Here is a 23,801-nt window from a genome sequence, read left to right as displayed (position 1 = left end):
TTAAAACAGACAACCAAGAAGGACCTATTGTATAGCACAGGGAACTCTGCTCAATATTCTGTAATAACCTCAATGGGAAAAGAACTGAAAAAGAATAGATACATATATATGTAAAACTGAATCACTTTGCTATACATGTGAAACCAACACAACATGGTTAATCCATTTGCCCCTATGTGAAATAAAATTGTCTTTAAAAATGGGCTAGTATCTCCATTTTGTAGATCATTTTTGCGCTTTACTGCTAAGTCATTTCAGTCATGTATGACCCCATAGACGGCAGCCCACCAAGCTCCCCCGTCCCTGGGATTCTCCAGGCAAGAACACTGGAGTAGGTTGCCATTTCCTTCTCCAATGCATGAAAGTGAAAAGTGAAAGGGAAGTTGCTCAGTCGTGTCTGACCCTCAGCAACCCCATGGACTGAAGCCTTCCAGGCTCCTCCATCCGTGGGATTTTCCAGGCAAGAGTACTGGAGTGGGGTGCCATTGCCTTCTCCGTTTTGAGCTTTAGTGACAGGGAATGCCAGCTTCATAAAGCAGCCAGCTCTAGGGTCTGTGCAGCCTGATCATAAGAAAGTTCTTTGGATTCTTCAGCCACTGTGACCACTCTGTAGTTTCCTGTCCTTTTCACTCTAGTTCTAGAGAGATAACATGCCTGTTCCTTCTCCATGACTATGGCCCTTCACGTTGTTGAAAGCTGTCTCTGTGACTCTCAATGTAAACAGGAAATGAAGGTTCAGCTGGCGTAAGAACTTGTCCAAAATCCCTGAGTTACTTTTTGGTGGATCCATGACTGGATCCAAGTATTCTGGCTCAGGTTCAGGACTGTTCCCAGAATCTCCACAAGAGCCCTGTGAATCCTGCAGCTCAAGTCTGAACCATATCCTCTCACACAGGTTCAGGGCATAAACCATTGGGTCATCTCTAGGTAAACGTGTGGCCATGATGGAAGAGATTTTGGTGTCTGGGCTACAAGTGTGTCTGTGTATGTAGACCCAGGCACATTAGATACCTTTGGGCATGTCTATCCTGATCAAACTGTGTCCCCCTTCTCTAGAAGTTAACGCACATCCAGCAGCATGACCTGCAGGAACCATTTTGGAACAATATGACCCTGGTCCCCAACCACATCTGGTTTGAAGGGAGTCCCTGTGCTGAGGCTGGACTCATGACAGGTCAACGGAGAAAGTGTAGGGCAGAAAATTTGACTGACCACATGGAACAGAAAGGCAGAGGCAGTGAGGCAGAAAAAGAAATGTTGAGCAGAGGAAGAGAGAGGAAGAAGGGAAGGGGAAAAGATGGATGGGTGAAAAAGATGGACAGACAGATGGAAGACAGTGAAAGCATTCCAGTGACTGTCTGCTTCCCAGCTTTGATGCTCTGCTTCAGCCCTGACACATTTCTGTTTCTGATTCTGCAAGACACCCCTGCATCTCTTATAACAACACACCTCTTTCTCCCTGAGCTAGCTCGATCTGGTCTCTATTTCGTAGAACCCCAGGCTTCTAACTAATACATTTCTCATGTAACATGCTGAGTCTGGTATTAGTTTACCCTTCAAATCTCTTAGCTGCCCGGGCAGAGGATGAATAAGAGAAGGGCACCCAGGTCTAGAAGGAAAAACATTAGCTTAGGAAAAACTATTTTTTCTTTAAAAAAAAAAAATGGAATGCCTTTGGTCCCAAACTTTCATTCTAAGCAGTGGAATCTGAGGCATTTTACTTTTTTACACAAGCAGATGAGTCTATCAGGTGCCTAAAAGAATGGGCTCCCCATTCGACAGAGTCATGTCAGGGAGGAGATGAAGACAGTAGAGGTGTTAAACAGGTGCCAACAGTCCTTTACTGATCGGTGAACACAGGGAAAGCAACACCGTTAATCCGTGGGGACATATAACACCCCACACTTATCCCAGAGTCTCTTTTCTGTTAGATTGTGAAGTCCTTGATGGTGGGAACCATGCCATTTCCACCACCATATCCCCATAAGCACAGTATCTGGTACCTAATCAACACCTTTTGTTGTATGAATGGATGGATGCACAATGGCCTTGGAGAGATTCCTAAATGAGGTGCATCCCAGGAGCTCAGTTACAAAGTCTCTATTGTAGGGGAGGAGACTCATTCATGTTTCCAGATTATACAAATGCTTGTTCATTGGACCATTTGAGGAATAATATTTGGCACCTACTCTACATATGGAGACATCAGGTGGCTCCAGCTCTGGGTACTCCCTGGTCCCACCTGGCAGCTCACAAGGAAGCCACCTCCACTGGCAGTTATTGGAGTTGGAAATGGTATCCGTGCCCCGTGCAGCAATGGGGCAGCACTTTGAAAATGATCTGAACCTGGGGAGGCTGAAATAGACTGACTGATTAGATTGAAATCAGGATGCTATGCAACAGCTAAGAGTTCCTGGGGTAGTTGAGAGCTCAGCTGGGACAAGCTTGGAGATGCAAACTGAAGTAAATGAGTAGAGCATAATGCACTAATTGAAAAGTCCAGGCAGCACCTATAGCTGCCCCAGATATGATGTGTCAGTAATGAACACCAAGTCTACGAGCCATTAGTATGCATTGTGCAAATTGCTGTTCAAAGGAAGAGTCTGGATCCACTTTCTCTAGTCACTCCAAGGATTCCTCCAAAGATGACAGCTGAAAAAGACCAGTGGTTTCCTCTGATTGGGGCACAAGATCTGCTCAGTAGCCAGAATTCAAATGACAAAGGAGCAGCTAGCATTGCCAGCGTTTTTAATGAGTCCCTTCCATTGACTGTCTGGGGCTGGTGGTATCTTGAATAAGAAATTTTGGAATAATACAGCAACTGCTTTTGAGCTCCCAGGAAGTTCCGAGATTGGCTGGCATCTAATGATTTCATCTTCTTGCCCCACAAGGGCCTTGAGCTAACAGTGGTCACAGAGGGATCAATACTGAGCCCTAAACCATTGCAATCAACCAACATGTTGGACTGAGATGATAGTATGCCACCTGGACAGCACCCCAGACAGACACACAGGAGATTGATTTCCTTCCTTCCTCGTTTGAAAAAGTCTTTAGATTAAAATGTCCAACAAGACCAAGAATTCAGGTTACCGTCAAAGCTCCAACCACACAGGCAAGTTTACCCCTACATAAAATAAAATAACTCTGAGAAAGTAGATTCTAAAAAAGGTTTAAACTTAGCTAATTTGATTTTTTAAAGTTTACAAGTAATATATGAACACAATTTTGATATTTAAAAAACCTTAATGATATAGACTCTGATGCTGGGAAAGATTGAGGGCAAGAGAAGGGGGCAGCAGAGTATGAAATGGTTAGATTACATCACTGACTCAGTGGACATGAGTTTGAGCAAACTCTGGGGGACAGTGAAGGACAGGAAGCCTGGCATGCTGCAGTCCATGGGGTCACAGTCGGACATGATTTAGCGACTGAACAACAAATGATACAGAAAAGATCAAGTCCCTGTTTCCCGCCCTCTCTGAAATCCCCAGCCCCTCATTTACATATTTATATAAGGTATGTACATAAATTTTTCATGTCTGAACATATATATCGACTTTATTATTTAAACATAGATTATGAACATACCATATTTAGCCATTTTCCTTTTTTCCTATAGAACTGTCCCCAGTGTTTTTTATTGCCAACAATGCTAAAAAACAACAACAAAACCACACCCTTCCTAATTTATGTTTCTCCGGGCACACACTCTCACTTCAATTTTAATGTTTCTTTGAAAACTTAGTTTTGGGTTCACAACACCCAGAACTGTCTCTCAACACCAAACAAATAAGGACAGTTTATTCCAACTCAAAGTGGTTGATCTCCAAATACACAGTGCTAGAGGGTGGAAAAAAGGAGTACACACATAAACCCCCAGCTTAATACATATAACATGCATGCTCGGTCACTTCCGGTGTGTCCAACTCTGTGAGATCCTATGGACCGCAGCCTGCCAGGCTCCTCTGTCCATGGGAGTCTCCAAGGCAAGAATACTGGAGTGGGTTGCCATGCCCGTCTCCAAGGGATCTTCCTGACCCAGGTATTAAACCCATGGCATCTCCTGTATCTTCTGCCTCACAGGCCAATTCTTTACTGCTGAGCCAGCTGGAAAGCCCAATATATACCACACACACACACACACTAATAATTTAGTCTTCACTTCAGAGCGTGTGAGTGTGTGTATCCCAACCACTGTGAGGTTGGCGGAGTTCCACGATGAGCACAAAAGAGTTGCCTCTGGAATGTGTGCTGACACCACATCCTGTTCATCCAAGAGGCCAGATCTGTCTGGGAGAATGTAGAAAACATGGAGAGAGATACAAGACGAGTTCAACCAGATCAAATCTCATTTCCTAATCTGAGAACCTAGAAAAGAGTCCTTGCTCTTCCCAAGCCTCCCTCCCCCACAAACAGCTGATGAGACATTATGGAAACTTGGCAAGCACTCCTGGAATCAATTTGGGTCTTTCAACTTCCTTGCCTTTTTCTCATTTCTCATCTGGATTATACAAATGTGAAATCCTTTGTGAGATTTCCTAAGGGGAAATTTAAAATGCATTGTGTCTTGAAGAAATTTTGTTACAACTGAATAACTTCAACTATGTTGGATTTACTATTACAATCCAATGTTGGTTTGTTCTCACTTATATCACTTCTAAATAATTTCTCCTGTAAAATGGAGTTTTCACCTTTGGAAGAAGCAGTCAAATATGTCAGCATTACTAATGCCTCTGGTCACCACACTTTTAAAAGAAATGTAATTTTTAAAAAGTTGGGACTCTGCAAAGGATTTTTCTAATGGATGGATGCCTTCCTAAGTAATTCTTCATTTCTCTCTCTGGTCACAAAAATGAACTTGTAGCCTACATGGTCATTTCCATGGCAACTGGCTGTTTCAAGTGCATTACTGATTTTGGGGCTTCTCTGAAGAGCTTGGAAGGGGGAATTCTGTGTCACAGAGAACATGAAAGCTCATATTCAAATACTCAATAAGACAAAAATACACAGTCCACTATCAAAGCATGATACGTCTACTGAGGTAAAGAACTTACGCTTGAATGATGCCACAGGCATGTCAATGCAGATATTATCGCTACTTAAAACTTATTTGGAAAGTATGATGAAATAAAGTGTCAAAACCATACAAGCCTTAGCATTTATGGAATTTCTCTGAAAAGGGCTATAAATGTAAGAGGTGGTGTGTTTGGTCAGAAGTTTCCATAGTTTGACCTTCCAATTAAATAACAGATACAGAAAACACTATAAAAGCAATGTTTAGTTAATGAGCTCTTTTGAGGCCAATACCCTTGTAATCACCGCCCATTCAAAATAAACAGTATCCACCAGTCACTTCCAGAAGCCTCTCCATGTGTCCCATCCCATCTGCAACTCTTCTCCCTTCACTCAAAAGTAACCACAATTCTAGTTCCCATATTATTAATCCTCATAGCCTCTGTAAGTTATAAGATGCTGTGGTTCAAAGTCATTTTTTCACCATTAAAATTTACTGTGTAGTAAATTAAATTTGTGAAAGGCTTATTTACACCTTTCAGTTTTACTGCTACCCACATTTAATAGATACATTCATTCCTGTATTTGTTACAGAATAAGGTTGAATGCGTGCCAAGAAACTGGAGAAGGAAATGGCAACCCACTCCAGTATCCTTGCCTGGAAAATCCCATGGACGGAGGAGCCTGGCAGGCTACAGTTCATGGGGTCGCAAAGAGCCGCACACGACTGACTTCACTTCATGCCAAGAAACTGCCTCCACTAGGCGGCGCTACATCCCTTTATGTTCCCAGATAGCTGGGAAGGCCATCCTTGGCACATAGCTCAGGAATCAGCGCGTTTCTATGAATGAAGTCACAAAAGCACGGGTAGGAAACGACTTATTTACCCTGTCACATATCACAAACAAGATTCGCTGTCTTAAATTCAATACTCGAGGGTTCCCAGAAGTCCTGGTGAGGGGCAGTCTCAGCAAGACTGAACCTCTATTTCAACAACTACTTTCCCACTAACAACCCAAGTCTATGAAATTAAGGGGGGGGAAAGAGTGTCTGGAGCAGACAAAAGAACTCTGTTTCCAAGTATCGATGAATTACAGCTGGTTTACAGCTGTGCTACCTTCCTCACTGTAAGTCAAGTCACAAAACAGAATGAAACTTTCAGTGGTCACCACCAAGATGTTAAGGAATTCTGAGGATCCCTAGGAGAATTCCATGGACAGAAGAGCCTGGTGGGCTACAGTCCATGGGGTCGCAAAGACTGAGCAATTAACACTAACACAGGAACTCTGAGGCAACCAACTATTTGCTCTCTGGATTCCATTTTTCAACCCATATACATGGCACAGCTCATCACAGAGGCACATTTCCATTGCAAATGTACACAGCCGATATCATCTACTTTCACCGAGATGTTTGCTTTGTGCTTTTGTTTTTCAGATTAAAAAATCGGAGTAACAGAGCTATGGAATCTTGAATCATAGAAGTTTGAGAGGTTTGTTAAAGATTGAATTTGCTGTCTTTGTGACTCACAGCAATTCTCTGGTCTGATAGTTCTCAGCATAACAGATAGGTTCAGATGCCAAGCATGCAGGGCATCATGCATACACAAGGGGTATTCCTAGTTCAATGCCAGCCTCGGGTCAGGCCAAAAGGCCAGCAACTGCCCAAGCCATAAAAGTGCCAACCGGAATATTTTCACATGTTAAGTGTCCACTGCAGTCTAAATTTTAAACAGAGATTTATAAGATAAGCTTGATTGACTTAAGGAGTTTTGTGGTATAGGTCATTCTATTTCCATCATGATTTGTCTGTAAGATTTAGTCTTTAAAATATGGACTTGCTGATTTGGAAAATTCAGTACAAGTGAACAAAGTTGGTTGAATAAAGCTGAGAATAGACTATTCCTATAGATTTTTTTTTTTTTTCTTAGAAAGATATAGGTAAACTGAAAGTTATCCTTCAGATTGAGTGAACAATACAGAATAGTTTTAAGAATATGGGCTTTTAAACCAGATAGTATCAGGATCAGACGCAGGTCCAAAGATTTTTTTTTTTTTAACTCCTTAGTGTTGCTTCCAGACCACCGCTGTCCTCCAGGAAGTCTGGCTTGTTCCCTTGTTCTAATCGTCCTCCTCTCTGTCACCAAGTGACCTTTCCGGTCACTTCCTCACACCCACCGATGACTTCACCCTTTGGCTCACAGTATACCTATCAAATCCCACCATCATCGTGGTGATGTGTGTGTGCATCAGTGTTTGTGTGTGTGACTCATCCAGCCGTTATTCCCACAGTTCCTTGACAATGTCATCTCAGATAACCTTGATCTCCCCTCGTCAACCAGCCCTCCCGAGGGCTGACATCTGCCTCATCACTAAGTATGAAGTGTTAGCTACGAAGGCCCAGGTTCCAGCCACAGCCGCCCATCCTCCCCTCTCTCCCCCTGCTTGTCCTCGCCACATGCGCTTTAGGATCTTTTCAAGCCCCCTCATCTATGGCTTTATTTTCTCCCCACTCATCATAGCTCTGCTGTCTTCTTCCCTTTCATCTCTTTTTCGCTAGAATCAAGTGAACAATCATTTCCAACCACTGTCTTCCTGTATTCTCATCCACCTCACCTCCTCATCCTTTGGCTATACCCATCTAGCAGAATTCCAGATCAGGGTTCAATGCCCATCCTGATTTCCAAGATTAAACATCCATGCAGGGTACCACATCCATGTAGGGTACCATAACACTGCAGGAGACAGCCACGACAAATCTGTGGTCTTCAGCCTCAGGTGGGCTCCTGACACTGTCCAGGAATCCTTGTGCCTGCCCTTTGTCAGTCTGTAGCTTCACTAGAAGACACTTCCTTCCCAGCACAAGCCTATATTTAAATAAGCCTATGCTTAAAATAAGTATTTTTTTCTGTTTGTATATAAAAGGCTCATCACCAGTGCCCTGAATTCCATCATCTCTCAGAGACCCAATGCCATCATTAATCCTTCCACCCACGTGTAGTTTCCACTTCTTTACTTTCAACTAGCTCTTTCACCTAAGAATTTAGACTTCTTATGAGAACCTAATATAAGCACCAGGAACTCTATTCAGTGCTCTATGGTGACTTAACTGGGAAGGAAATCCACAAGTTCAGTCGCTCAGTCATGTCTGACTCTTTGCGACCCCATGAATCTCAGCACACCAGGCCTCCCTGCCCATCACCAACTCCCAGAGTTCACTCAAACTCACATCCATCGAGTCCGTGATGCCATCCAGCCATCTCCTCCTCTGTCCTCCCCTTCTCCTCCTGCCCCCAATCCCTCCCAGCATCAGAGTCTTTTCCAATGAGTCAACTCTTTGCATGAGGTGGCCAAAGTACTGGAGTTTCAGCTTTAGCATCATTCCTTCCAAAGAAATCCCAGGGCTGATCTCTTTCAGAATGGACTGGTTGGATCTCCTTGTGGTCCAAGGGACTCTCAAGAGTCTTCTCCAACACCACAGTTCAAAAGCATCAATTCTTCGGCGCTCAGCTTCCTTCACAGTCCAACTCTCACATCCATATATGACTACTGGAAAAACCATAGCCTTGACTAGATGGACCTTTGTTGGCAAAGTAATGTCTCTGCTTTTTAATATGCTATATCTATGTTGGTCATAACTTTTCTTCCAAGGAGTAAGCGTCTTTTAATTTCATGGCTGCAGTCACCATCTGCAGTGATTTTGGAGCCCCCCAAAATAAAGTCTGACACTGTTTCCCCATCTATTTCCCATGAAGTGACGGGACCAGATGCCATGATCTTCATTTTCTGAATGTTGAGCTTTAAGCCAACTTTTTCACTCTCCTCTTTCATTTTCATCAAGAAGCTCTTTAGTTCCTCTTCACTTTCTGCCATAAGGGTGGTGTCATCTGCATATCTGAGGTTATTGATATTTCTCCCAGCAATCTTGATTCCAGCTTGTGCTTCCTCCAGCCCAGCGTTACTCATGATGTACTCTGCATAGAAGTTAAACAAGCAGGGTGACAGCCTGCTTATAATATATATGTATATAATATATAATATACATATATATTATGTATATAATATATATGTATATAATATACAGATATATATGTATATAATATACAGCCTTGACGTACTCCTTTTCCTATTTGGAACCAGTCTGTTGTTCCATGTCCATTTCTAACTGTTGCTTCCTGACCTGCATATAGGTTTCTCAAGAGGCAGGTCAGGTGGTCTGGTATTCCCATCTCTTTCAGAATTTTCCACAGTTTATTGTGATCCACACAGTCAAAGGCTTTGGCATAGTCAATAAAGCAGAAATAGATGTTTTTCTGGAACTCTCTTGCTTTTTCCATGATCCAGCGGATGTTGGCAATTTGATCTCTGGTTCCTCTGCCTTTTCTAAATCCAGCTTGAACATCGGGAAGTTCATGGTTCATGTATTGCTGAAGCCTGGCTTGGAGAATTTTGAGCATTACTTTACTAGCGTGTGAGATGAGTGCAATTGCGCAGTAGTTTGAGTATTCTTTGGCATTGCCTTTCTTTGGGATTGGAATGAAAACTGACCTTTTCCAGTCCTGTGGCCACTGCTGAGTTCTCCAAATTTGCTGGCATATTGAGTGCAGCATTTTCACAGCATCATCTTTCAGGATTTGGAATAGCTCAACTGGAATTCCATCACCTCCACTAGCTTTGTTCATAGTGATGCTTTCTAAGGCCCACTTGACTTCACATTCCTGGATGTCTGGCTCTAGGTCAGTGATCACACCACCGTGATTATCTTGGTCATGAAGATCTTTTTTGTACAGTTCTTCTGTGTATTCTTGCTACTTCTTCTTAATATCTTCTGCTTCTGTTAGGTCCATACCATTTCTGTCCTTTATCGAGCCCACCTTTGCATGAAATGTTCCCTTGGTATCTCTAATTTTCTTGAAGAGATCTCTAGTCTTTCCCATTCTGTTGTTTTCCTCTATTTCTTTGCATTGATCACTGAAGAAGGCTTTCTTATCTCTTCTTGCTGTTCTTTGGAACTCTGCATTCAGATGCTTATATCTTTTCTTTTCTCCTTTGCTTTTCACTTCTCTTCTTTCAAAGCTATTTATAAGGCTTCCCCAGACAGCCATTTTGCTTTTTTGCATTTCTTTTCCATGGGGATGGTCTTGATCCCTGTCTCCTGTACAATGTCACGAACCTCAGTCCATAGTGCATCAGGCACTCTATCTATCAGATCTAGTCCCTTAAATCTATTTCTCACTTCCACTGTATAGTCATAAGGGATTTGATTTAGGTCATACCTGAATGATCTAGTGGTTTTCCCTACTTTCTTCAACTTAAGTCTGAATTTGGCAATAAGGAGTTCATGATCTGAGCCACAGTCAGCTCCCAGTCTTGTTTTTGCTGACTGTATAGAGCTTCTCCATCTTTGGCTGCAAAGAATATAACCAATCTGAATCAGTGTTGACCATCTGGTGATGTCCATGTGTAGAGTCCTCTCTTGTGTTGTTGGAAGAGGGTGTTTGCTATGACCAGTGCGTTCCCTTGGCAAAACTCTATTAGCCTTTACCGTGCTTCATTCTGTATTCCAAGGTCAAATTTGCCTGTTACTCCAGGTGTTTCTTGACTTCCTACTTTTGCATTCCAGTCTTCTATAATGAAAAGGACATCTTTTTTGGGTCTTAGTTCTAAAAGGTCTTGTAGGTCTTTATAGAACCACAGGAAATCTACAGAAGAGGGGATATATGTACACATATAGCTGGTTCATTTTGCTGTACAGCAGAAACTAACACAACTCTGTAAAGCAACTATACTCCAGTACAAATTTTTTTCCCATATAAAAGATTAGACTTCTTTAAAAACAATCCATATTACTCATATATATATACATATAAATAGAGAGAGAGAGAGAATGCTCAGTCATATCCAACTCTTTATGACCCCACAGACCATATAGCCCAGCAGGCCCCTTGGTCCATGGAATTCTCCAGGCAAGAATACTGGAGTGGGTTACCATTTCCTTCTCCAGGGGATTTTCCCAACCCAGGGATGGAACCCAGGTCTCCCACATATCAGGCAGGCTCCTTACCATCTGAGCCACCAGGGAAGCCATATAAATCTTATGCCCATTCTAACTAAAGTTCATTTCTCTTCTTTTTCCACAACCACACCACGTGGGGAGCCAGTCTTCATTCACCGTCCCCACTTGCATTCAGCTCAACTCCACACCTCACCGCTCTATTTGACCAGCACTCCCGTTCTGTCTGGGCCACCAGTGACTTCCCAGTTGGCATGCTCAGTGGACACTTTCCAGAAGCCCTGTTATTGTCTGTCAGCATCATTCAATATCATGCATCACTCCTTCCTTCGTGAAAAGTTCTTTCATCTTCACCTACCACCCTCCTACCTGCCCTAACCATCCTCCCACTCCTCTGGCCACCCTCATCCCTAAATATGTGAGTCATCAGGTTGACTTCACATGCTACATTCTCTCCCTGGAGAGCTTCAATCACTCCCATGGTTGAAGTTACTATTAAATGCAGATTTTTAAGTCCCCACACTGGATCACCATCCTGCGATCTAGACCTGTATGTTCATATGCCTACCAGGCATCTCACACGTGTGTCCCAAAGGCATCATGAGCTCATCATGTCCAAACTAAACTCACCAACTTCCCCTCAAATATATTCCTCTTCTTATGTTCCCTTGGAGAAGGGAAAGGCAACCCACTCCAGTACTCTTGCCTGGAAAATCCCATGGACAGAGCAGCCTGGAGTCCATGGGGTTGCAAAGAATCAGACATGACTGAGTGACTAACATTTCTTATGTTCTCTATCCTGAGGAATAACACCATCAACCCATCCACTTAGCTGTGCTAGGCACCTGGCTCTCTCCTTTATTTCTCCGTACCTTTCATATCACATTTCAATCAATTTCAAGATCTGTCAATTAACATCACCTTGAAAATCATAACTCAAAACTATCACACCCATGCCTTCTTCAGCATCTCCACAGCTACTCTCCTTTTTTGTTTTATTTGGATTTAAATTTTTATTGGAGTATAGTTGCTCTGTTAGTTTCTACTGCATGGCTAAATGAATCAGCCACACATACACACATATCCCCTCCCTTTTGGGTTTTCCTTCCTATTCACGTCACCACAGTGCATTAAATAGAGTTCTCCGTGCTGTACAGTAGGTTGTCCTTATATTATCTGTTTTCCTACATAGTATCAATTGCATACGTGCGTCAATCCCAACCTCCCAGCTCCTCCCTCCCACCTCCTTACTCTCCTACTCTGGACTATTGCTATTTCATTATGGGATCAATGAAACCACCTATGAGTGGTCCCTCTCTCTCCCATCTGAAACTACTTTCTATCCTATAGTAGGAAACTCTCTCAAAAATGCACATGCAATGAGATCACTCCCTCAGAGCCTCCCCTCACCTACAGGACAAAATCCAAACCCCTTACCTAGCAAAAGCTTGGTCCACCTTCCCACCACCGTTTCTCAGTGTTCTGTCCCTACACCGCCATGCAGTTACAGGGAAATGCTTGTGAAGTACTGCAGGTTAGTGACTGACAGGTGAGTTTGGGCATCAGGCAGACATGTATTCGAAGCCTAGCCCCGTCACTTACTAGTCTGTGCCCATGGACAAGGTACCTATCCTGAGAACACCACAGGCTTCCCTCTTTCAGAATACGCACTGCCAGCATCATCTAGTAAACCCTCGAAACTAGTCCCTCTGTCCTGCTGGGCTGTCCTAGAATCCCCAGCATGCAGTGAAAGTGAAGTCGCTCAGTCGTGTCCGACTCTTTCTGACCCTGTGGACTACAGCCCACCAGGCCCCTCCTCTGTCCATGGGATTTTCCAGGCACGATTACTCGAGTGGGTTGCCATTTTCTTCTCCAGGGGATCTTCCCCACCCAGGGATCAAACTCAGGTCTCCTGCATTGCAGGTAGACTCTTTACCCTTTGAGCCACCAGAGAATCCCAGCACACAGTAGGCCATCAATACTTATTCTGCATATGAATAAATGAAAAGAATGAATCAACTGTTTCAGTGACGGGACGCTCACTTCTCAATATCTCTCTTGGCATCTGATTGTTACAAAGTTCTACAAAGATGGCAGCCACAGCCTTACAATTCTACCACAATCACGTTCAGACCCACACAGGGTTTCTAGGCCCGTACTTGGATGCTTCTTAGATTTTTCTTCCCTTGAAAACTCCATCACTGACATGTAGGTATGTACACATTTACACTTCCACATGCACATGGGTGAAAAAGGCCAGCAGTGCAACGGAGCCAAGGTGATGGTGCAAGTGTGCACTGTATCTCTATCTTCATGTGAACCATGCTTACCCACCACGTTCTAACGTGCAACTGGGTTCTTTCCGATGTTGTCACCAAAGCCACTCCAAACTCCTCCGACATCGCACATGAGTCAGGGAGTGTTGATCGGCCCCGTCATCATAGTGACACAAACCCAAAGGGCAAAGGTGGAGTCAAAGTCAGCTTCAGGGCCAGGGGTTCAGAATGTGGGAGAGAGGAAGGTTGACACAACGGCAGTGAGGAGGATCCTGGGGACTATCACATACCATCCTGTGGTGACCGTGCCTGACTTCGATCAGCTGGGGTGCAAGGCATGGTATATTACACACTTTGCAGACCTGACATAGGGCTTCCCTGGTGGCGCAGATGGTAAAGAATCCGCCTGCAATGCAGGAGACCTGGGTTCAATCCCTGGATTGGGAAGATCCCCTGGAGGAGGCCATGGCAACCCACTCCAGTATTCTTGCCTGGAGAATCCCCATGGACAGAGGAGCCTGGCAGGCTACAGTCCAAAGGGTCACAAAGAGTCAGACATGACTGAGCAGCTAAGCAGAACACAGCACAGCACAGATCTGACATAAGATGAGAAGAGTTTGGCTCTTGGGTCTTCCCAGGATGCTCTGGAATAGCTCCCACATCCCTGGGTCCCTCAGATTGGCCCCATACCCTCTGGTGCAGAGAGAGAACAGCCAGCCAGTTCTTGGTTTCAGGACTAGCTCTCTGGGTCTCCCAGGTCAGGGCCCACAACAAGCTTCCTCTTGATGCCACTTCTCATCCCTACTTCCTTAAAGGGAGGCAGAAAATGGGGAAAATATTGACCTTACAGCGTGAGGCATTAAAAAAGCAGCAGTTTCAGCAACAAGCTGAACACTTAGTAGCTAAGGGAAGGACGATGCAACCAGAGGCTGTTAAGGCTTGCTGGCAACTGGGGCTGAAATCTGGCTATTTTATTCTATAGATTTGATTTACACATCTCACTGGCTTTGAATTCAATGAGCCCCGGCTCATTAGGGCAAGCTGAGAGATGGGCAATCTTTTAATGCCATGTAGACCTCGTGTAGCTCCTGACAAATCAAGCCCTGGCAGCCACGGGGCGGTTTTTCTTTCACTTCCTGTGGGAAAACTTCTGGGAAAAATCTAGGTCAGTGATAGCCTACCGCTTGATTTACAGCAACAACCAATTTCTAACTTGGCTTTATCTGATCTGTCCTGGACAATGTTTTCAGCTGCTCTGGGCAGTCCTGTTAAATTGTGCCGACCTGCAATCATTTTTAGAAATCACTCAACCATCAAAGATTTGATTTGGTCTGCTTAATCTGTGCTGACCTCACTTCATTTTGCAAGGTTAGGGCTTCTGTATAGCCACCTACTGCAGAAGCCTTCCAGCTGCATCTACATCATCATGCTTTGCAAAGCACTTCCGTATCTCTTATTTGCTGCTACTGAGAGACCAGGTAATGCTAACTCCTTATCAAGGATGAGAAGACTCAAACATGGAAGGATCTCATGACGAGACCATGACACTGCTGCATTAGAATCAAGACTCATGCCAGGAAGAGTCACCCCATTTCACGACACTTAACACATACATACCGGCCCTAGGCAAGAATAAGCTCAGTGAGGCCAAGAAAATGACCTGTGGTCTCCCTTTACCCTGTCTAATCATGCATGCTAAGTCGCTTTAATCATGTCTGACTCTTTGAGGTCCTAGCAGTAGGACCACCAGGCTTCTCTGTGTAGGGGGTTCTCCAGGCAAGAACACTGGGGTGGATTGCCATGCCCTCCTCCAGGGTGTCTCCCCAACCCAGAGATCGAACCCTCATCTCCTGCTTTGGCACACGGGTTCTTTATCACTAGCAACACCTGGGAAGCCCCTTACCCTGCTCTGACTTCTGTTAAATATGGACAATGGGGCCAGATGAAATAAACGCACATTTTGCCATGGATGATATAAATGGTGTGCTGGTACGGAAACCTCCCATCTGCTCTGAGGGAAGAGAACAGCTGTTCCTCGTCAGCCCCTCCTTGCTTCCTCCACCCCTGCTTTTCCCAGGTTCTACAGCTAGATCGTCAGCGCCCCCATCCTCAGGCTCAGTCCTACCCCGTGTCTCGGCCAGTGAAGACCACGGCGGGAAGGATGTTCAAAGGTAAGAACCACCCCCCACGCCCCCGCCCCCAGGTTCCTTCCTTCCTTCTGAGCAACCTCTGCGGTCTCGGTGATTCCACCAACAACCCTCACCTCCAAATCTAGGCTTGGTAACTCAGGAGGAATGGCTGGAATTCCACGCTGCCCCTCCTCTGCGGTTCTATTACACTGCCTACCACCCTGCTCCCTTTTCAGATGGGCGTTCCCATCGCCCGCTGTCCTCAACTCTCAGCAGCTCCTCAGATCCTGGCTCCAGATAGTGGAGACTGTGAGCAGTCTCTGCACCTCTGACCAGGCACATCAGCGATCCCTAGTTCTGTTATGTGACCAAGACGGCCACTCCTTGGCCAGTGGGGCACTGGCTGCACATTCCCGTCCGGGCCTGGGGGCTGGGCCAGTGAAACATGTCACCCATGGCTTCTGCTCAGAGCCCTCCCAGTTGGCCAACTGCCTTATATTCAGAATGCCTTATATCCAGCTTCTTCCAGATATACTGTGACTTGCTTTAAGAAAACACAATATACGCCACAGTGGCTGTGTCAGTTTATATTCCCACCAACAGTGCAGGAGGATTCCCTTTTCTCCATACCCTCTCCAGCATTTATTGTTTGTAGATTTTTTGATGATGGTCATTCTGACTGGTGTGAGGTGATATCTCATTGTAGTTCTGAGCTGCATTTCTCTAATAACTAGAGATGCTGAGCATTTTTGTAAAGCAACTATATCCCAATTAAAAAATAATAACACACACACAAAAGAAAACACAATGTAAATAGAAATACCAGCAGATAATTATTCCTAATGCAGTGTATCATGAGAAATGCTGGGCTGGAAGAAACACAAGCTGGAATCAAGACTGCCGGGAGAAATATCAATAACCTCAGATATGCAGATGACACCACCTTATGGCAGAAAGTGAAGAGGAAATAAAAAGCCTCTTGATGAAAGTGAAAGTGGAGAGTGAAAAAGTGGGCTTAAAGCTCAACATTCAGAAAACAAAGATTACGGCATCTGGTTCCATCACTTCATGGGAAATAGATGGGGAAACAGTGGAAACAGTGTCAGACTTTATTTTGGGGGGCTCCAAAATCACTGCAGATGGTGATTGCAGCCATGAAATTAAAAGACGCTTACTCCTTGGAAGGAAAGTTATGACCAACCTAGATAGCATATTGAAAAGCAGAGACATTACTTTGCCAACAAAGGTCCATCTAGTCAAGGCTATGGTTTTTCCAGTGGTCATGTATGGATGTGACAGTTGGACTGTGAAGAAAGCTGAGCGCCAAAGAATTGATGCTTTTGAACTGTGGTGTTGGAGAAGACTCTTGAGAGTCCCTTGGACCGCAAGGAGATCCAACTAGTCCATTCTGAAAGAGATCAGCCCTGGGATTTCTTTGGAAGGAATGATGCTAAAGCTGAAACTCCAGTACTTTGGCCACCTGATGCGAAGAGTTGACTCCTTGGAAAAGACTCTGATGCTGGGAGGGATTGGGGGCAGGAGGAGAAGGGGATGACAGAGGATGAGATGGCTGGATGGCATCACTGACTCGATGGACGTGAGTTTGAGTGAACTCCAGGAGTTGGTGATGGACAGGGAGGCCTGGTGTGCTGCGATTCATGGGGTTGCAAAGAGTCGGACATGGCTGAACGACTGAACTGAATCATATAGGATGTTTCACATATGCAAACTCACTACCTAGTTTTTAAATGTGGCTAACTTTCCATCATGCATTGGAAATATGATTTAATTTATAAAAGACAGCCCAATTCATAAAATACAATATTCCTTTTATGTTGTTTTGATCCGATCACTCTTTCACTGCCCTTTCCCCACCTCATGGCCTCACTTCCCTCTTTGGGAAGCTTTTAGATTCCACCATCAATAACCATGACCACAGTCTTTCAAAAACCCAACTCAGATGAAATCCAACACTTTGCCTGTATCTGCACATATTCAGCTGAAAATGCTGGAGGAAAACATAGGACCATGTTGTCTGGTTTTCTTTTGGATTCATGAATTTAAATTGTAGGGAGGCCTCAGAGGTATCCAGAAATCTGTGTTTCCCTGCTTTAATTACTCTTGAACTGTCTCAGAGGATGATATTACACCTTCTGTCTCCTCAAACTTCAATGCCTCTTCCCCCTTCCTCACTACAAGTGGCTGACCTTGCTTCCCATTTCACTGCGAAACCGGAAGCAGTCAGAAAGCCTCCTCCACACCCTCCCCCACGGGCTCCAGCCTCCTTGCTGGTCCCACAGGCTCTGCCATCACTCTTGGAAGATTCTCCTTCATTTGTACCCTCGATAACATCCTCACTCCCTAACTCAAGGATGTCCTTCCAGCAACTGTCTCTCTCTTTTCCTGCCTCAGCAACTTTTCCAGTCTCCAGATCATTCTCAACAGCCCTCAATCATGCTCTAACATGTCTAAAAGCAGTCTCCCTTGAGCCCAAATTCTTCTTCGTCTATCTCTCCCTTTCTTGTTTGCCCTTTAAGGCAAAACTTCTTGAAAGTACCCGTCGATCACCCACTTACTCATTTTGTCCACCTCTCAACTCTCTTCCCCTTTGGTAACTAAGCTGATCTCTATATCTAGTCTCAGCACCACAGCTAAAGTGATCCTTAAAAAAATTAAAAAAATAGGTCAGATGATGCTCAAAAAATCCTCCAATGGATCCTCATTTCACCTAAAGTGAAAGCCATCCTGGACTTCCTTGGTGATCCAGTGGTTAAGAATCTACCTGCTAATGCAGGGGGCATGGGTTCAATCCCTGGTCCAGGAAGATCCCACAGGCCTGGGAACAACTAAGCCTGTGCACCACAACCGCTGAAGCCCACGGACCTAGAGCCCACGCTCTGCGACACGAGAAGCCGCAGCAACGAGAAGCCCAAAGAGTAGTCCCCACTCGCTCCAACTAGAGAAAGCCAACATGCAGCAACAAAGACCCAGCACAGCCAAAAATAAAATGAAGAATTCCGTTATATAAGGAAAAAAAACCCATGCTGCCTGAGTTACATAAGCTTAGACTCACTAGTTTATCGATCACACTTAATTTATAGCTTTAAGTTCACAGAAAATGAGTTTAATGAATGAAACTTTCCATTTTAGCAAGTCCATTTTGCAAATAAATCAAAGGGTCAATGGTTTTCACGTTTCTCCTCGTTTTACAACTGAGTTATGTCAGAGGCCACACCATCCTTCCCATGAGGAACATGCATATTTTGTTGGCACAAAAGGGGAAATCCACGGCCTCTGGAAAAATAATAGTGTCATGTTAACAGGCAGTGAGGAAAAAGACATGTGTAACTTTGGATGAAGCTGCTTTATAAGCCAGGCAATGGCTTGGAAGCCCAAGACAGGGCTTTCCTACGGCACTGGAGCCTGGAGCCTGGAAGGTGAATCCACCGTGTCTGGTAATCACTCTACCAGCCACACTTCAGGTAATTAACGAGCAACGTGGGAACAAGGCTCTACCGCACAGCCAATACCCTAGGTGCTTGGGGAAGTACTTTAGCAAATATACCCTAATTTTTAAATCATGGAGATGTATATCAATGGTAGAGGCACCTGGTCCACTTCACCTGATCCATAAAGTGCCTCTTCTACCTACATACCAAGTTATCTGTTCAGTTTCTGCATCCTGGGACAGGTTGTTCATTATCCCATGATGGAGTTAATTTCAAACAGGGCCAGCTCTAAACACTGAGGAATTTTTTTTTATCTTGTGTTGACAGCTGCCTCCCTGAAACTGATATCCACTGGTTTTGATGCAACTTTCGTGACTGCTTGGTTGTACATCTGTGTTTCCAGCACCAAATCAGGAGGTCATAAATGGAGCACAGCCCTTTAAATCCTGCCACTTGTCAGGCAGCAATCAAACTGGAATTCGGAAAAGAGAAATCCATGGCCGTTTGACATGGTAATTGGAATTCTGACCACTTCATTCTAAGACACCTGCATATCTTCACCAGAGAGGCTGGAAAGGTATCAACTTGCCTGCCCAGACTTTTTTGAGTGAGGGTGATCATGTGACTCAGTCTCCCCAGACCATAACTTCCTTCTCTCTCTGGGAAGGCTCATGCCTGGTACCTGGCCGCCTTCCCTAAGGATAGCAGAGCATCAGGATCTCCTCCTGGGCTGCTGTGGACTGTGGGCTGCCAGAGTCGGTGAAGGATCTCAAGATGCCTGGATGGAAACTTGCTCTAAAAGCCATTGACCGGGTAGCTTCTGGGGGGACCATCCCCTGAAACCAAGAAGGCCTTTGCTAATTCCCTGAAATCCTGGCACGAGTCCTTCAACTTGTGAATTGAGTTGGTTACTCTGCCTGAGAAGCCACCTGCCGTCGACTGGGTTTCCTACATGGCCAACGTGGCAAAGTCTGGCTTGGTGGGTGACTCTGAGAAGAAGCTTAATGCCCTGAAAGTTCCTGTGCTGGAGGATAAATTATACTGCCAAGGTGGATCCTGAGGAAAAAGAAGATATGAAAAGTTGTGCTGAGTTTTTGTCTCTCTCAAAGACCAGGATTCAGGAATATGAGAAAGAGCTGGAGAAGATGAGGAACATAATTCCACCTGATCAGATGACCATTGAGGATGTGAATGAAGTCTTCCCAGAAACCAAATTAGATAGGAGGAAGTACCTGTACTGGCCTCATAAGCCATTTGAGAATTTATAAACTTGAGTATGGGAGAAAGTTCTGGTCCTCAGATTATAAACTCCGGACATTAAAAATAATTACATAGTGCAAAAAAAGAAAACCTCCAAAAAAAACAAGAAAAGCTCCTTCTGCCTTCAATGAGCAGTCTCCCTACCCTAAGAGCATCCTCAGTTGTTCCAATTTTTTCTTTGAAGCTAAAAAAACTTAAGCTATTGTTTTTCAGGCTTTCTGATACAGCCAAATGTACTCCTTGCTAATAATTATGTAACCAACTAAAATTCTATTTATGAAAATCTCATAACAGCATGAGAAAACATTCATGTAAATGTTAAGTGAGAAAAACTCAAAGCAAAATGCATATGGAGTCTAATTACACCTACCTAAAATCGATGCCAAGAAAATCCCCCAAATTTCTTTGGTGTCGAAATCAAGGGCATTGTTTTTCCTTTTAGAATGCTAAAATATTTATTTAGTGTCAGGCCCCAGGCCAAACACTTTTAAATGATTTCATTTTTTTCACTTGTTTGCACATTTCACATTTTGTTTAGAATGAGAAGATGTTACTAAATATAAGAATTCCTCTGTCCTGGAAAACTCAAAGGAAAAAAGATCAACCAGTTATGATTTGGGAAAAGATCCAAAGAAGTGAACTTTGCCAGTCCTCTCGGTACTACGATCATTAGGTTCGTCAACTAACCAGGAAAACGTGTGCTGGAGGTATTGGAAGACTGGCAGGAAATTGACAAATTAACCTCAACTACAAGAAAGTCATACTATCTGCTTGATTTCATTAGTATTGCGTAAATAATAATGGTTGTTGAAAACGAGGAGAAAACAACCAAGTTTTATGATTTTAGCTCTAGAACGACAGGCTGCTATGGGGCTTCTTAATATTATTTTGGAGGAATAAGCTATTGAAATGCAGATCCATTCAAATCCGACTGAGATTACAGCTTGGAGTTAATTAACTGAGTTCCTATTGTGTGTAAACTGAATTTTAAAATATAATCAAAGTATGTAGCTGATACTATTTCTGACCCGCTGTGATGCCATGCTGACTATCTTATTTCCTTGATGCCATGCTCCATTTCATGAAAGAACTGCAGGAGGGTGTAATGCATTTTCTCCAGTGATGAGGTGACATGGACATAATGACACCTGGCCAGGTGAAGATTTCTGCTTAACTCAGGGTAAACCAGGAAACTTGACCGCATCCTTAAGCCCCCCGGGGGAACCATCCAAGCAGTTTTGGCAGAAGCAATGCCACAACTCAGCCATCTAATTCAGCTGTTGGAGCTGGGCTGGGAGTTGTCCTTCTCTGAAACCACCTAGAAAAAAAGTGGGGCTTCGAGGGTGGCCAGACAGTTATATTATATGACAGTCATTGATTTTCTTTGGACTCTATGTGTCTGGTCTGGGACACAGCCATAGCGCTCCCAAGATCTAAGGAGTGTGTGTATGGCGAGTGTCTTCATTTAGACATGCATTAATCTCATCTACTTTTTAATTCTCAAGGTGCACATACCAATCAAATGCAGACACTTTCCAAGCCACTGTCTCCCTCTCCTCTCTGCACCGGGTCTGCTACTCGAGGGAGCAGCACGGTGAGGGGTGGGGGATTAAAGCCTGTGTGCCTTCTCCTCCTGTTGATACTAAATTGTTTTTGTCCCTTCTGCATCCTTCCCATGCAGCTGATACACACACCTGCATCAGGCTGTTGAGCCGATGAGGACTGAATGGGCTGTGTCTAGTCATAAAGCTTGGTGAAAGCTTCCAGGTCTCTGATCTCTGCTTGGCAACTCACCAGCATTTCAGGAGATGAAATAAATTCATCTCCAAGGTAACCCTCTCTCTGGCTTGGATCCAAATAATCTGAATGGTCCCCCCAAGCTTGCATAACATACACAACCAGAAAATAAGGCTCAACAGGATGAAATCAGCAGGGAGAGAGCACTGTCTGCCAGGACCAATGAGTCTGGGCAGCAGCATTTTGAGTCCACCTCTGCCCGACCTCTCACCTCAGTTCTGACAACCAGATTTCAGATGTCTCTGGGGCCTGGAGTCCCGGCCCTAAAGCCCAGGCCTATGCCTCAAGTCCTGCACACTGACTGATGACAGGCTCTAGAGGCTGCTAACCTAAGCTGGATTTGTCTTTTGTTTTTTGAAAAAGTAAAGCAAAAAGGTTCTAATTTTATTGAATGTACCCTGCGTTGATGATCCCTATGTGCTACCTTTCATCCATTTTAACTGTTCAACTCCACTGCAGTTCAATTATCTGGAATCTTGAAGAAATCATGGCAGCCTCTGTGTTTCTAAGCAATGCATCTCTATTCCTCTTTCTCTATGTTCCGGTTTTTTGATCTTGACCAAGAACTTTGTTCTGAGCTGCTGCGTAACACAGGGAGCTCAACTCGGTGTTCAGTGATGACCTAGAGGAGTGGGGGGGGGGGGGGTTGGAGTGGGATGGGGATGAAGAGGGAGGCTCAAGAGGGAGGGACATATGTAGGCTTATAGCTGATTCACATTGTTGCAAGCAGAAACTAACACAACACTGCAAAGGAATTGTACTCCAATCTTAAAAAAAAAAAAAAGAAATTCCTTCTAGATGGATTGCTATCTCATTCTATGGCTGGGTACTAGGTTCCCCCTTTGCCACCATCCTGGGAACCCTCTTCCCCTTTCTCGTGTCTGAGCTTGCTTTTAAGGACTTCCCCTGGAGAAGGGAATGGCAGTGCATTCCAGGATTCTTGCCTGGAGAATTCCATGGACAGAGGAGCCTGGTGGGCTACACAGTCCATGGGGTTGCAAAGAGTCGAACACAACTGAGCAACTTCCACTTTCCTTTCAGATTTTCTCTCCATTGGGACCTCAAGCTTCCACAAGTGCTAAACTCAGGACAACAGGTTTGCTAGCTGAGGTGACATTTCTCAGAACAACTAAAGAGCAGCAAGTTTCCCCAGAGTTGGTCCCATCATCTTGGTGTCTTAGGCTGCCTACCACATCCGCCCATCAGACTGGGCTATTTAAAAGGTTTGCTGCTATAAATGGCCAAAGTTCTTAAGGCTCATTCTCCATCTCCCAGTCACCACTGCAGACACCCACACATAAGCCAATTGTCTAATCAAGGCTTGGGGTCCTCAAATGTCATTCTTCCCTCCAAGGCAGTCAGAAACCCCTATTAAAGAATACAGAGTCTCCACTGACTGTAAAAGGAAACTGTAGTGAATGCTCTACTGCTTCCAAGTGTTTAGAAAATAAAAGGCTATAAATAGAGCTGTAGAAATCAACAATAACAGATTCTCCAGACTTAAAGTCTCCATTTTGAACTAAAGCAAAGATAAAATTAAGATGACAGATGGGCTTTATCTCAAATACTAAGCTGCTAGGTTGGTCACAGTAGCTCTACTGAGAGCACTGTGTTGAGAAGGATTCTGAGGCCAAATCTGAGCTGAACTGGCAATAATCCCATGATCAATCAGTGATACACAGGACCAAGTTAGTCAGTCACTCAGTCGTGTCCCATGGATTGAAGTCCATGGATTCCCATGCAATCCCATGGATTGAAGCCCACCATGCTCCTCTGTTCAGGCAAGAATACTGGAGTAGGTAGCCATTCCTTTCTCCAAGAGATCTTCCTGACCCTGAGATCGAACCCACAAGACCAAAGAGACG

The 23,801-nt window shown here is 44.3% G+C and overlaps 1 protein-coding gene and 1 pseudogene across 6 annotated transcripts in view; one reads left to right on the top strand and one right to left on the bottom strand.

Annotated features, from left to right (window-relative positions):
* Positions 1–23,801, bottom strand: part of PALM2AKAP2 (PALM2 and AKAP2 fusion) — a 517,050-nt gene that overhangs the window by 331,067 nt on the left and 162,182 nt on the right. The gene's annotated exons all lie outside the window — the stretch shown is intronic.
* Positions 19,654–20,147, top strand: LOC109563330 (ATP synthase subunit d, mitochondrial pseudogene; annotated as a pseudogene).

The sequence above is a fragment of the Bos indicus genome, chromosome 8, assembly GCF_029378745.1.
Source record: "Bos indicus isolate NIAB-ARS_2022 breed Sahiwal x Tharparkar chromosome 8, NIAB-ARS_B.indTharparkar_mat_pri_1.0, whole genome shotgun sequence".
NCBI classification, from domain to species: domain Eukaryota; kingdom Metazoa; phylum Chordata; class Mammalia; order Artiodactyla; family Bovidae; genus Bos; species Bos indicus.
Note: the sequence above shows the minus strand (reverse complement) of the source record. Positions and strands in the feature narration are given on the sequence as shown.